The following is a 12,494-nucleotide window of genomic DNA, read 5'->3' as shown; positions in this document are numbered from 1 at the left end:
GATTCCTTCCCTTCCTCTTGATCTACTCCCCTTTTGCTTCAAAACCTTCAAGAACACACAACAATTTCTTCAAACTCTCTATGAACAAGCTTAGAACGAGGGTTGGGAGCTCTAAGGGTGAATGGGGGCTGGCCTGGGGCGGATATGGTGTTTAAATACGGTACAAACCCCTGAAACTTAGGGTTTCATCCAACAGCGGTGACTTGCCGAGTCCAGGATATGGACTCGCAGAGTCGCCAACTTAAACGTGTCCCGGGTCCCGTATCTACTCGGCGAGTCGGACCTATGACTCGCTGAGTCCAAGGCTAAAAGAAAAGAGAATACCCAAATAAGATTTACGTACCAGGAACCAGGTGCTACAATATATATATATATATATATATATATATATATATATATATATATATATATATATATATATATATATATATATATATATATATATATATATAAGGTTAAGTTCAAATGAGAACACTATTTAATGTGAGAACGTGAGAACACTACTTTATGTTACTATTCTACTATGAATTTAATATGTATAGTATTTTAGTAATTATAATATGAATATATTCAATTTTATATTACTATTCTACTATAAAATTTATATATATACGTAGTGATTTAGTAAATTCTAATGTGAATGTTAAATATGTGATTGATCATATATTCGGTGATGAATAATGTCATAAAGTTGTACATACAAAATTTTAATGTGAATATTAATGTGCGATTGTTCGTATATTTGTTGATGAATAATGTCATATCGTAGTATATACAAAATTCATAGTAGAATAGTAACATAAAGTAGTGTTCTCACGTTCTCACATTAAATAGTGTTCTCATTTGAACTTAACCCTATATATATATATATATATATATATATATATATATATATATATATATATATATATATATATATATAATTTATCTTTTATTTTTTTTACTCTAATATATTCATACGTTTTACACTTTTTGTATTTTTTTAGTTTTTTTCATATTTGTTTTTGTATTTTTTTTCCATATTTTTTCGTATTATTTATTTTCATTTTTTCGTATTTTTAACTTTATTTTGACATTTTTCAAAAAATATAAAATTTATTAATATATTAGAGTATAATACAATTTTGGTAATTTAGAGTTTTGTAATTTTTTATTTTTATTCAAGTACATAAAATAGTTATATATATATATATATATATATATATATATATATATATATGTATATATATATATATATATATATATATATATATATATTTGTAATTTCGGTCAAACTTATTTTCTTTTTATTTTTTATTCTTTAGTGCTATTATATTTATGATATGAAAAAAATGAAAATTAAAAAAAATGTTTCAGTGTGTGATATAACTTGCAAATTAAATCATATTTCTATATGTGATATCTAAGATAGGACTCTGCCTAAACCAACGGTGAAAGACTCTACCTACTATGCTCGTAGAGCACAAGAACTTAATGAAAGTGAAAAGGCATTTGTCACCATGGTTTCAATGAATGTTGATGGGTATTGGTCATCTTGTGATGAAGATGAAGGAAAATCTGCATGGAACTTGTGTCTTATGGCTAGACAATCAACTGAATGTGATAAGGGTTGTAACATCCATAAAACTCATAAAAAAATAAACTTTTTCAAGCATCCAAAAGCCATTATTTATTACAAAATGTTTTCAAAATTGTTTTATATCAGAGAATCCCAGAAATCAAAATCACAAAATATGAGGAGGTGCACGATCACACATTCGCCTTCCCGCGATCATTTGAAGTACCTGAAACAAAATCCAAAACTGTAAGCCCGAAGCTTAGTGAGTTTCCCCAAAATACTGATACATAACAAATAGCATACATAATAACAACATGTAATCGGTCCACATCTTTACAGACTGGATTACCCCTGAGCCCACAGTATGAGTTTGGCTTGCCTTACAGGCCCACAGCTCACATCTGACTTGCTCCCGAACCCACATCATAAGTTTGGCTTGCTCTCGAGCCCACAGCTTATGACTGGCTTGCCCCTTTAGTCCTACGATTGGAATATAAATGATTAGCCCTCAGTGCGAGACTGGCATGCTCCCCTAGCCCTCGGCTCGCATTTGGAATGCTTAGGAGTCCTCAGTATGAGACTGACATGCTCTCCTTAGCTCTCAGCTCATATCTAGCATACTCCAGGGTTTGTTGGTTACCACATGGAGCAGTACAACCTCAACTCTACCCACACAACATGTCAATATGTAAAAGCTAAATACACATACAGATAATTAGATAGTATCACAAGTAGTCCTACAGATTTACCAGATAACATGCACATCTAACTCACACTCAGCACATCAACAACTACCAGGATATCAATCCAATGGGTCGGCCTTGGTGCCTTCGACCCCTAAGTATAGTGAGGAAACCTCACAAGAATTGCTGAACCGATAAAAATCGAATCTCAACTCACAGCTCCGAACTCAACTTCCTGTAACCACCATATGACTAATTCCATTATAATCCCAAATTACCAAAATACCCTCAGGAGTCAAACTTGGTCAACCATGGTCAAAGTCAAAGTCAACAGTCAACAGTCAAGGTCAACAGTCCATGTTGACCCAACTCGTCGAGTGCATATACTGACTCGTCGAGTTCCTTCATATCTCAGAAGATCGTGAAAAAGCTCGGGATAACTCACTGAGTTGCTAGAGCAAATCATCAAGTTCTTCAGTGTCTAGAAGACCGGTGAAAAACTCAACCAACTCGTTGATTCATCTCATCAACTCATCGAATTCACTCATAGTCCAGGAAGCAGGAAACCCTATCCAACTCGTCGAGTTGGCTAAGCAACTCGTCGAGTTTTCATGTATTAACGTATTCAGCCTTTTTCCAGTCGAATCCAAGGCCCCAAACTACAGATCTAGCCCCTTATTAATGAGACACCACACAAAGTTGCTAACTTTACGTGCATGCAAGGCATCAAAGGGATTAAATCACTCATATGAAGCTTATTATGGGTTTTAGAGCATGAAGGAGGGCTAACACTTAATAAAGTTGTCAACTTTAAGTCCACGGAGACCCTAAGATGCTCAGATCTTAAGTCCTAACTTCAAAGCATGCTCAAAATTAACCAAGAATAACTCAAGAGTAATCTAAAATTACCATGAACTTTCTAATGTAGAGATCCAACAAATGAGTGATCAAGATGGCGACTTTTTACCTCTAAATGGTTGTAAAAACCATGAATTTCCTGGATCTAAGTCCTTCTATGCAATCCAACCTATTCAAACTTCTAGTTTCCTCCAAAAGAACATGGGATTTACTCTCCAAAGCTCACACACACATTCAAGAAAGTAATAAAGCATAGCTAGGGTTTCTCTCTAGACAATAAGTGTTGGATTAGGTGTCTAAGCCCATAACTATAATTGGTATGTACTTGACCTGATAGTAGCATGGTCCTTTTGGGTTGCCTTCACCATAGCAATTTGATAGGATGAATTATGGAAAAAGAGGTTAATTATGATTTATTAATATATTATAAGAATAATATATTAATTAAAATATAATATTAATTAATTAGTATTGATCAGAAATTAATATGGAATTAATTTGTTGATCAAAAGAGACTGATTAAATTACGGGAACTAATATGCCATTGTATGATAGTTGCAAGTTGGGCTTGAGGATCCCTAGGAAGGGATGGACGAAATTCTATGTGCAGCCCACATAGATCTCGTCCAAAGGGGGATTCTGGAGGGCCTAAGCAGAGAATTAGAGTTCCAGTCAGAAACCTGTTGGATTAGTGTCTAAGTCCATAACTATTTTGGTATGTACTTGACCCGATGGTGCACGGTCCTTTTGGGTTGCCTTCACCAAAGCAACTTGATAGGATGAATTATGGAGAGAAAGGATTAAATATGATTTATTAATATATTATGAGAATAATATATTAAAGGAGAAATCATATTCTTTAATTAATATTAGTCAATAATTAATTGGTAATTAGTTTTGTGACTAAAAGAGATTAATTAAACTTAAGGGACTGGAATTGTAATTATAAGATAATTGCAATTTGGGTCATGGATTGCCTTATAATAAGGAGTGGACGAATTCTATGGGGAAGCCCATAAGGAAATCGTCCAAGGCCTTAATTAAATGAGTCCATGGGTTGCTTAGGGCTTAAGCATCCAAATTAGGGTTTCCTTGTTAGATAACCCTAATTGCCTCCTATATAAAGAGATCCCTTATGACCAAAAACGTGGCTAAGCTTCATTCTAGGGTTTCACACGTTTTTGGGCAGCCTCCATCCTTTCTCCTCTTCATCCTCTTGCTTATGGTGTTTGTGAACCATTAGAGGAGTGACAATTGTGACTCTAAGCTTGCTAAAGTCAATACAAGGAGATTTGGGATTGTTATTGCTACATAACAATCAAGGTAACATCTTAAATCTATTCTCATGTTAATATGATTACTTGAATGTTAGAATTAGGGTTTATAGTCTTGGATAACTTGCATGTACAATAGAGAAACCTAGATCCAAGCATTAGGGTTTGTATGAGCACATAGGATGTTCTTAGGACCAAAACCCATCAAAACCCTAGCAGCTCAGCTATATAAGGAACCCCTAGGATGCCTAAAATCAGCCACTGCATCCTAAGAGGAAACCCTAGCTGATTTTTGATCCTTCCCACCTCTCTCGTATTCTTCCAATTGCTACTTGGTGTTTGTGACTCACTAGAGGTGCAATAATTGAGGCACTAAGCTCTTGAAGGTCAAGATCTACAAGCTACAAGGAAAAGGTATTCTTCTAACTTTGTTTTATCTTATAAATCTTGAAAAATGTATGCTAGTTACGGTTCATGCTTTGGATGATTTGAATTTCATGTATAACTTGAGAAAAACTTAGATCCAAAGCATTAGGGTTGCATGTAAACCATAGTAATGATGTAGTGCTCAAAACCTATCAGTGGTATCAGAGCTTAGGGTGTTTTTCTGTTATATTTGATGCCATGGTTAATTGTTCAAAGCTAAAACAAGTCGAAATCTAGACTCTTCCAGATGAACTCGACGAGTCCATTATGGGACTCGACGAGTTGAGGCAACTCGACTAGTCCAAATCCTGACTCGACGAGTTGACTCGTCTGACTGCACAATTTTGGAATTTTAAGCCTAAATTAGATAAGGATAATTACCATAAGTTGTTTTAACTGATTAAATCTATTTTTCGGATATGGTAATAGATATCCTCATCTAATTAAAAGATAATGGTCAAATTTTAAGAAAAGGAGCTTCTTCTTAGCACCTGCACAATTTTCGAATTTTAGGCCTAAATTAGATAAGGATAATTACCATAAGTTGTTTAAACTTATTAAAATCTAGCTTTAACTCGTCTGACTGCACAATTTTCGGATTTTAAGCCTAAATTAGATAAGGTTAATTACCATAAGCTATTTTAACTGATTAAAATCTATTTTTTCGGATATGGTAATGGATATCCTCATCTATTTAAAAGATAATGGTCAAATTTTAAGATAATTACTAGATTATGTGATAAACTAATTATTTATAAAACTTGAGTTGCATTTATCTTACCAAATAAAATTGGATTAGGTCAAATTTAGATAATGATAAAATTTTATAATTATTTTAATGAATTTTAAATTTGATCTAGAAGTTTTGAAAAGTTTCAAAACTTGCCCTCAAGTTTTGGAATTTTAAATTTGATTAAAAAAGTTTTTAATTTTGAAATATTAAATTCTAAAACCCTAGTATTTTGAAAAAGTTTAAAATACAACCTTTATACTATTATAATATTAAAAACTTAATACTTATATATATATATATATATATATATATATATATATATATATATATATATATAAGATGAGTCAATTTTACCATTAGTAGGCCTCATTCATGAAACTGGTCTATGAGGGGTGTTTAAGTAAGCGGACTATAAAATGACCACCATTGGGTATCCACTTTTACCCACCGCACTCTTGACTAGTGGAGGGTCGTTAGCCGAATGGGTAGGATAGGATATTAATTCCTCATTAATAAGTATAATAATTATTATAAAGTAACTAAATGTTTTTATAAATTCCCAATCTTAGTTACTTTGGGGAAAATGTGAAAATGATGCTATTCCATGAAATTGCACTTTGCACCTTGTCAAAAGTCGTTAGTGGATCGTGTGTGGTTAACCGGCACACTAACTTGGACTAACAAGGGTGGCGAAGGGTAGCTCAAGAATTATCATAGATCAATGGAGCGTGTGTGGTTAACCGGCACACTGATTAGGTGGTAAATGACTCGAGAGTACTAAGCTAATTTGCATGGTTATTCACACCTTGTTTGTGATCCTCGGTATTCCAGTCACAAACTTGAAGGGCATAATCGAGATTAAACATGTCATTGAAAAGTTCAATGAATCTCAAAAGAATCTAGGAATTTTATTCCATTTAAAACCTAAATCTTCATTTCATTTTTCATGGTGGAAATTGGTAAATTGTCATTTACCTACCTTCATATAATTTGCAGTTGGATTACGGCATCCCTCTTTCGAATTGTGAATTATAGTGTTGGGTCCTAGCCTTAATATTTCATTTGGGTGTTATATTAAGGATTGCTTATCTAATCTAAACTTTGTTCCTTTTCTTTTTCAGATGTCTGGCTCAAACAACACTTCAAGCTCGAACCCCTCAAGCTCCTTTTCTCTTTTGAACATTTGTGACAGGGTCACTTTGGATGGGTCCAACTTCAAAGATTGGATCCGCAGCATCTGCATGGACCTACGATACGAGGAAAAAGAGTATGTACTCGATGAAAAGCTTAAAGAGATAGACGAAACTAATGCTTCCACTAAAGATATTTTGGAGTATAAGGCTCATGAAAAGGACGCGACAAAGGTGTCGTGTATAATGGTAGCCACTATGACTCTTGAGTTGTAATGGTTCTATGAGGACTATTAGCCTTACGAGATGTGCCAAGACTTGATGGAAAAGTACCATCAAAGTGTGCGTCAAGAAAGGTACAAGATCGTCGCCTCATTGATAACAACCAAAATGAAGGATGAAGAATCCATCATGTAACACCTGGTATGTTTTCTTCAATATATGTATTTTTATTTGGGACTCGACGAGTTGGAGGATCAACTCGTCGAGTAGGGACGTGGCTGCGTACATTTTAAGTGACCGACTCGACGAGTAGGTGTTGGATAAGTGAAACCCTAAATCTGAGGGTTTGCACCCTATATAAACAACTTAACTCAACCTCCTTTGTCCCTAACACTCTCTGGAAAGCTTCATATCGAACCCTAGCCGTTTGTGTGTGAGTTAAGGCCATTTTTGGTGTTCTTGGGTGGATTGTAAAGCTCGGAAGGAAGAAAGAAGCTTGGAAATCGAGTTTGGGCTTGTAGATCCGGAGATCCTACTTCATTTCTAGTAGCTTCAAGGTACAATTCCCCTGTCTTGACTCATCTACGTGGTTATTCATCTTTAACTTGGGATCTCTTTGGATTTCTAAGTCATTTTTCGGATTTGGAAGTGTTGGGTGAGTTTTGACTTAAGATCTGGGCCTTAAGAGGGGTCTCATGGCATAAAGGTGCCAATTTTAGGGCCATGATAGCCCCATGCACATTGTAGGACACTTTATATGGATTTTTGAGCTAAAATCCCTATGCATGTGCATCAAGTTTGGAACTTTACGTATAAAATGGACATTAGGAGGCCAGATCTATGGTTATGGTGTGCTAGACCTCATTTAAATCGGCTGTATGGAATTGGTCAAGGTTGGACTCGGCGAGTTGCTCTTAGCACTCGACGAGTTGGTGACCATTATGCACCAAACCCTTTCAGTGAATGGGTAAGTGTTAGGAAGGAAGTCCCTTGTGGGTTTAGATGCGAAAAGGGACCTGGAAGCCATGGGACTCGGCGAGTGGTACGAGCAGACTCGACGAGTCCATAGCAATCTCCAAATCCTTGAAGATGGACTCGACGAGTTGTTCATACAACTCGGCGAGTCATAGACCGGACAAGTTCTTAAGTTGGAGATGAACTCGACGAGTTCAAGAGGAACTCGGCGAGTCGGATGAAGATGGTCCCGATGTTATGATTGAAGGAGAACCCGTCGAGTTTTGCTAGACTCGACGAGTGGAGCCGGGGTTTTGTGTGGGAGTAGAGAATCATGGACTCGGCGAGTCAGGTCAACTGAATGTTGACTTTGACCAATGTTGACTTTAACTAAACTTGGACTGACCCTGTCTAGGGTTGTATGTGATGTGTGTTGACTTGAAGGTTGTCGTGTAGGGATCGAGGAGTCGTAGGGAGTCGACTTGTGTGTCGAGGCTAGTTCAGACACTGCACGACATTGAGGTGAGTTACCTTCCAGTAGGGGTGGGTCTAAGGCCACAATGCCAGCCCACCAAAAAGGGGTATTTAGAAGATAATGGTCTTTGTGATAATTATCTTGGTCTGGTTATGTGTTAGTTATAAGATTTAACTGTATGATATGTTATGTGTGTAGTAGGGATTAGTTTCCCTGACGGTGGTCCTTAGGACCTAGGGGTAGGTCAGTACCCGGGTATGCCTGACTGTGTACTTACATCTGTTGTTGCATGCTAGTGATAGGGGTGAAATAGTCCCCAGTTACCGGTTGAAAGATATCGATGACTGTTACCGGTTGAAAGATACCGATGATGATTACCGGCTGAAAGATACTGATGATGGTTACCGGTTGAAAGATACTGATGAAGGTTACCGGTTGAAAGATACCGATGATATTGTATGGTATGTGGTATGATGGGGGAACTCACTAAGCTTTGTGCTTACAATTTCGGTTTTGGTTTTTGGTACCTCTTCGTCGAAGGGGAAAGAGTCGGTGGGTTAGCAGCGCATCACACACACACATGGTTTCCGCATTGAGTCCATGGGACCGTACTCTGATTTTCATTACTTTTGATGTTATGGTTTGGGGCACAACATGATGATTTTGTAATGAGATGTTTTATCGACAATGTTTTTGGGTAAGATTTTTATTAAATTTAGTAGTTCAAAAATGAAATTTTTAGGCTTGAAATTTGGGTCGTTACAAGTTGGTATCAGAGCCCTGGTTTGAGGGATTCGGACACACCCTTGGGGGTGTCTGGACTCAAACCGAGGGACTAAAAGATTTTATAAGGAAAATGGTTTTCTAAAATCGAAATTGAGAAATTTTATAAACGAAGTGTGTGATGCGTGCGACCGGTCGGGCTCAAGTAAGTTTTCCCCAAGATACCCATAGTTATTGTGTTATGCTACATGGTTTGATTCATAGAACTGCATGCTAGAATAGGACTAAGGGTCTAGGAAGATGCCTTCTGTGCCTGATATATGATTCTGAGAATCGCATGCTAGTTAGGGCTAAGGATCTAGGAAGGACGCCTTATGTGCCTGTTATATGAGCCGTATGCTAGGAATGATTTGTCAGCAGTAGGATGGCCTGTATAGGTTATGCCTGGTTTGGTTACTCAATGCACGAATGTTGCTTGCTTTGTGCTATGGGGGTTCTGGTCAACTTCAACTAACTAAGGAATGGATATGTAACAGTATCCGCAAGCTAGTTAGGGGGGAGGTGGTGGGGACTCCTAGTGCAGCTGATGGCGGGGAGTAGGTCGGAGAGTGCCCTAGGGAAGCATAGGATAAGATAAGTGAAAAGGGACTTGGCGAAGTCGAAGCAACCCTTGAGGAAAGTACGGATAGATGTGGAAGGTAGTATGGGCTCGTACTACTGAAAACAGAGAATCCGTACTCGAGTCAAGGAGGGCCTAGATGGAACCAGGAAACTTGTAAAGTGTGTGACCCTAACAAAAGTATGTTTATTTTCAGAATGGTGGTCACGCGGCATAGTATGGGAGGTTCAAAATCCGGGTCAGGATTGGGCTCGGGTGCAGGGTCCAAGCAAGTGGATGATGGACTACGCGAGTTCATCGCGTCCGAGATCACGCGAGGTATCCTTGATGCGACACCGGTTATCTTCGGGTCGATCAAGGAGGGGATCATTGAGCTGATAGAGGATTGCCTCCGATCGTTCAGGAGTGATCTGGCGTCTGGCCAGACGAGCACGCGCACACTGTCCTTTAAGGACTTCAGAGGGAGTGGTGTGCCAGATTTCTATGGGGTGAAGGACCCCATTGCTGCTAGGAGATGGATTGCGGACATTGAGTCTGCGCAGCTGACTAGCTTTTGCCCGGAAGGGTCAAAGGTCTGTTTTGCTGTAGGATGTTTGAGGGACCGAGCCATAGATTGGTGGGAGCTGATTGGTGACACGTTGGGAGCCCCAGCCATTGAGGCTATGACGTGGACAGATTTTGTCGCCCGATTTAGGGCCGAGTTCGCACCAGTTGTGGAGCTTCAGTAGCTGGCTAGGGAGTTCTTAGATATGAGAAAGACTATGGAGACTGTGGCGGAGATCACTACCAAGTTCCGGGAGAGGGCTTTATTGGTGCCCCAGTATGCGGGTGATGAGGACATGAGGAGGACCCACTACCATGACATGCTACGGGCTAACATCCGGGAGCATGTCAGTTTTTCAGCTTGCCCTACCCTGGATTCCATGATTGCTAGGGCTAGGGAGAGGGAGATTGATCTGGAGCATATCCGGAAGAGGAAGGTAGAGGAGGGGCAGACGGCGGGGGCTTCGGGGAAGAAGCCCAAGGGATCCGATGGTAGGCCGAAGGGCCAGTCAGGACGGGACCGCTGTGGGAAATGCAGTCAGTCACATGAGGGGGCTTGTCGCACTGGACTGGGATCCGGCTGCTATAAGTGCGGCAAGGTTGGGCATTTTGGTAGAGATTGTACAGCCCCTACTCCTGTGATTCAGACATCAGACCTGATTTGATTTCATTGCAATCAGAGGGGCCATAAAAAGGCCAATTGCCCTAGATTGACAGCAGCAGCGGTGCCGGTAGCGACGCCGACTCCAGTGACAACACGAGTTGTGAATGGCCAAAAGGTCAAGTAGGAGGCTCCAGTGGTTCGGAGCCGAGCATTTCAGCTGACAGTTGAGGAGGCACGCACTGCACCCGATGTGGTGACGGGTATAATTTCTTATCCTTATGCTCTTATATTATGTCGTTGTGATTTTGATATATCATGTGCCTTGTTTAGGATCGTTCCATGTGAACGAAATCCCAGTTCAGGTGTTGTTTGATTCGGGTGCCACCTGATCATTTGTCTCTCTTGCGCTTAGCAAGAAGTTTCCTAAGTCTTCGGGCATGTTGGATTTCCCTCTAGATGTCGAGATTGCGGACGACCGGTCTGTGCGAGCATCAGAGGTCTACCGGGATTGTGTTTTGCGGCTGTTCAAGGAGCGTTACCTGGTGGACTTGGTTTCCATACCGTTGCGGGGGAACAAAGTTATTATTGGTATTGATTGGCTGAGCCCCAATGGGGAAGTGATCGACTGCGCGCAGCAGTCAGTGTGGGTCAGGACCCCTAGTGGGGGAGAGTTGGTGGTTCGGGGCGAAAGGCCACAGCAAGGACCAACCTTATGCTCAGCAGCGAGGGCTAGGCGCTACCTCCAGCAAGGTTGCACAGGTTATGCGCCTATGTTATGGATGCCCGGGAAACGGGAAGGGAGACGGTGGGCGATGTGCCCGTGGTGCGAGAGTTTATGAACGTATTCCCCGAAGAGTTGCCTGGGATACCTCCGGAGAGACAGGTGGAATTCCGTTTCGACCTAGTCCCTGGTGTGGCTCCGATAGCCAAGGCACCGTATCGGCTGGCTCCTCCTGAGATGCAAAAGCTGTCTACACAGGTGCATGGGCTGTTAGACTAGGGGTTCATTAGACCGAGCAGTTCACCCTGGGGAGCCCCGATTCAGTTTGTGAAGAAGAAGGACGGGTCGCATCGGATGTGCATAGATTATCGGGAGCTGAATAAGGTGACGGTGAAGAACTGTTACCCACTCACGAGGATTGATGACCTCTTTGACCAGCTTCAGGGAGCATCTTGGTTCTCCAAGATTGATCTGAGTTCAGGATATCATCAGATGAGGGTCAGGGAGGAGGATGTACAGAAGACTGCGTTCCGGACGCGCTATGGCCACTACGAGTTTGTGGTGATGCCCTTCAGGATCACCAATGCTCCTGCCGCGTTCATGGACCTCATGAACCGCGTGTGTAGACCGATGTTAGACCGGTTGGTGATAGTATTTATCGATGATATCTTGGTTTATTTCAAGACGCAGAGGGAGCACGAGGAGCATCTGCGAGAGGTTCTGGAGACCTTGAGGAGGGAGAACTTGTATGCGAAGTTCTCTAAGTGTGAGTTCTGGTTGCGCGAGGTGCAGTTCCTTGGGCACCTCATCAACCAGGACGGGATTTCAGTGGAACCGGCCAAAGTGGAGGCCGTGATGAGATGGGAAGTTCCGAAGTCTCCATCTGAGATTCAGAGTTTCCTAGGATTAGCCGGCTACTATCGGAGATTCATCCAGGATTTCTCCAAGATAACCGTACCCCTGACCAAGCT

Source organism: Lactuca sativa, chromosome 9 (assembly GCF_002870075.4).
Source record: "Lactuca sativa cultivar Salinas chromosome 9, Lsat_Salinas_v11, whole genome shotgun sequence".
Classification (NCBI taxonomy): Eukaryota; Viridiplantae; Streptophyta; class Magnoliopsida; order Asterales; family Asteraceae; genus Lactuca; species Lactuca sativa.
This window is presented reverse-complemented; position numbering follows the sequence as displayed.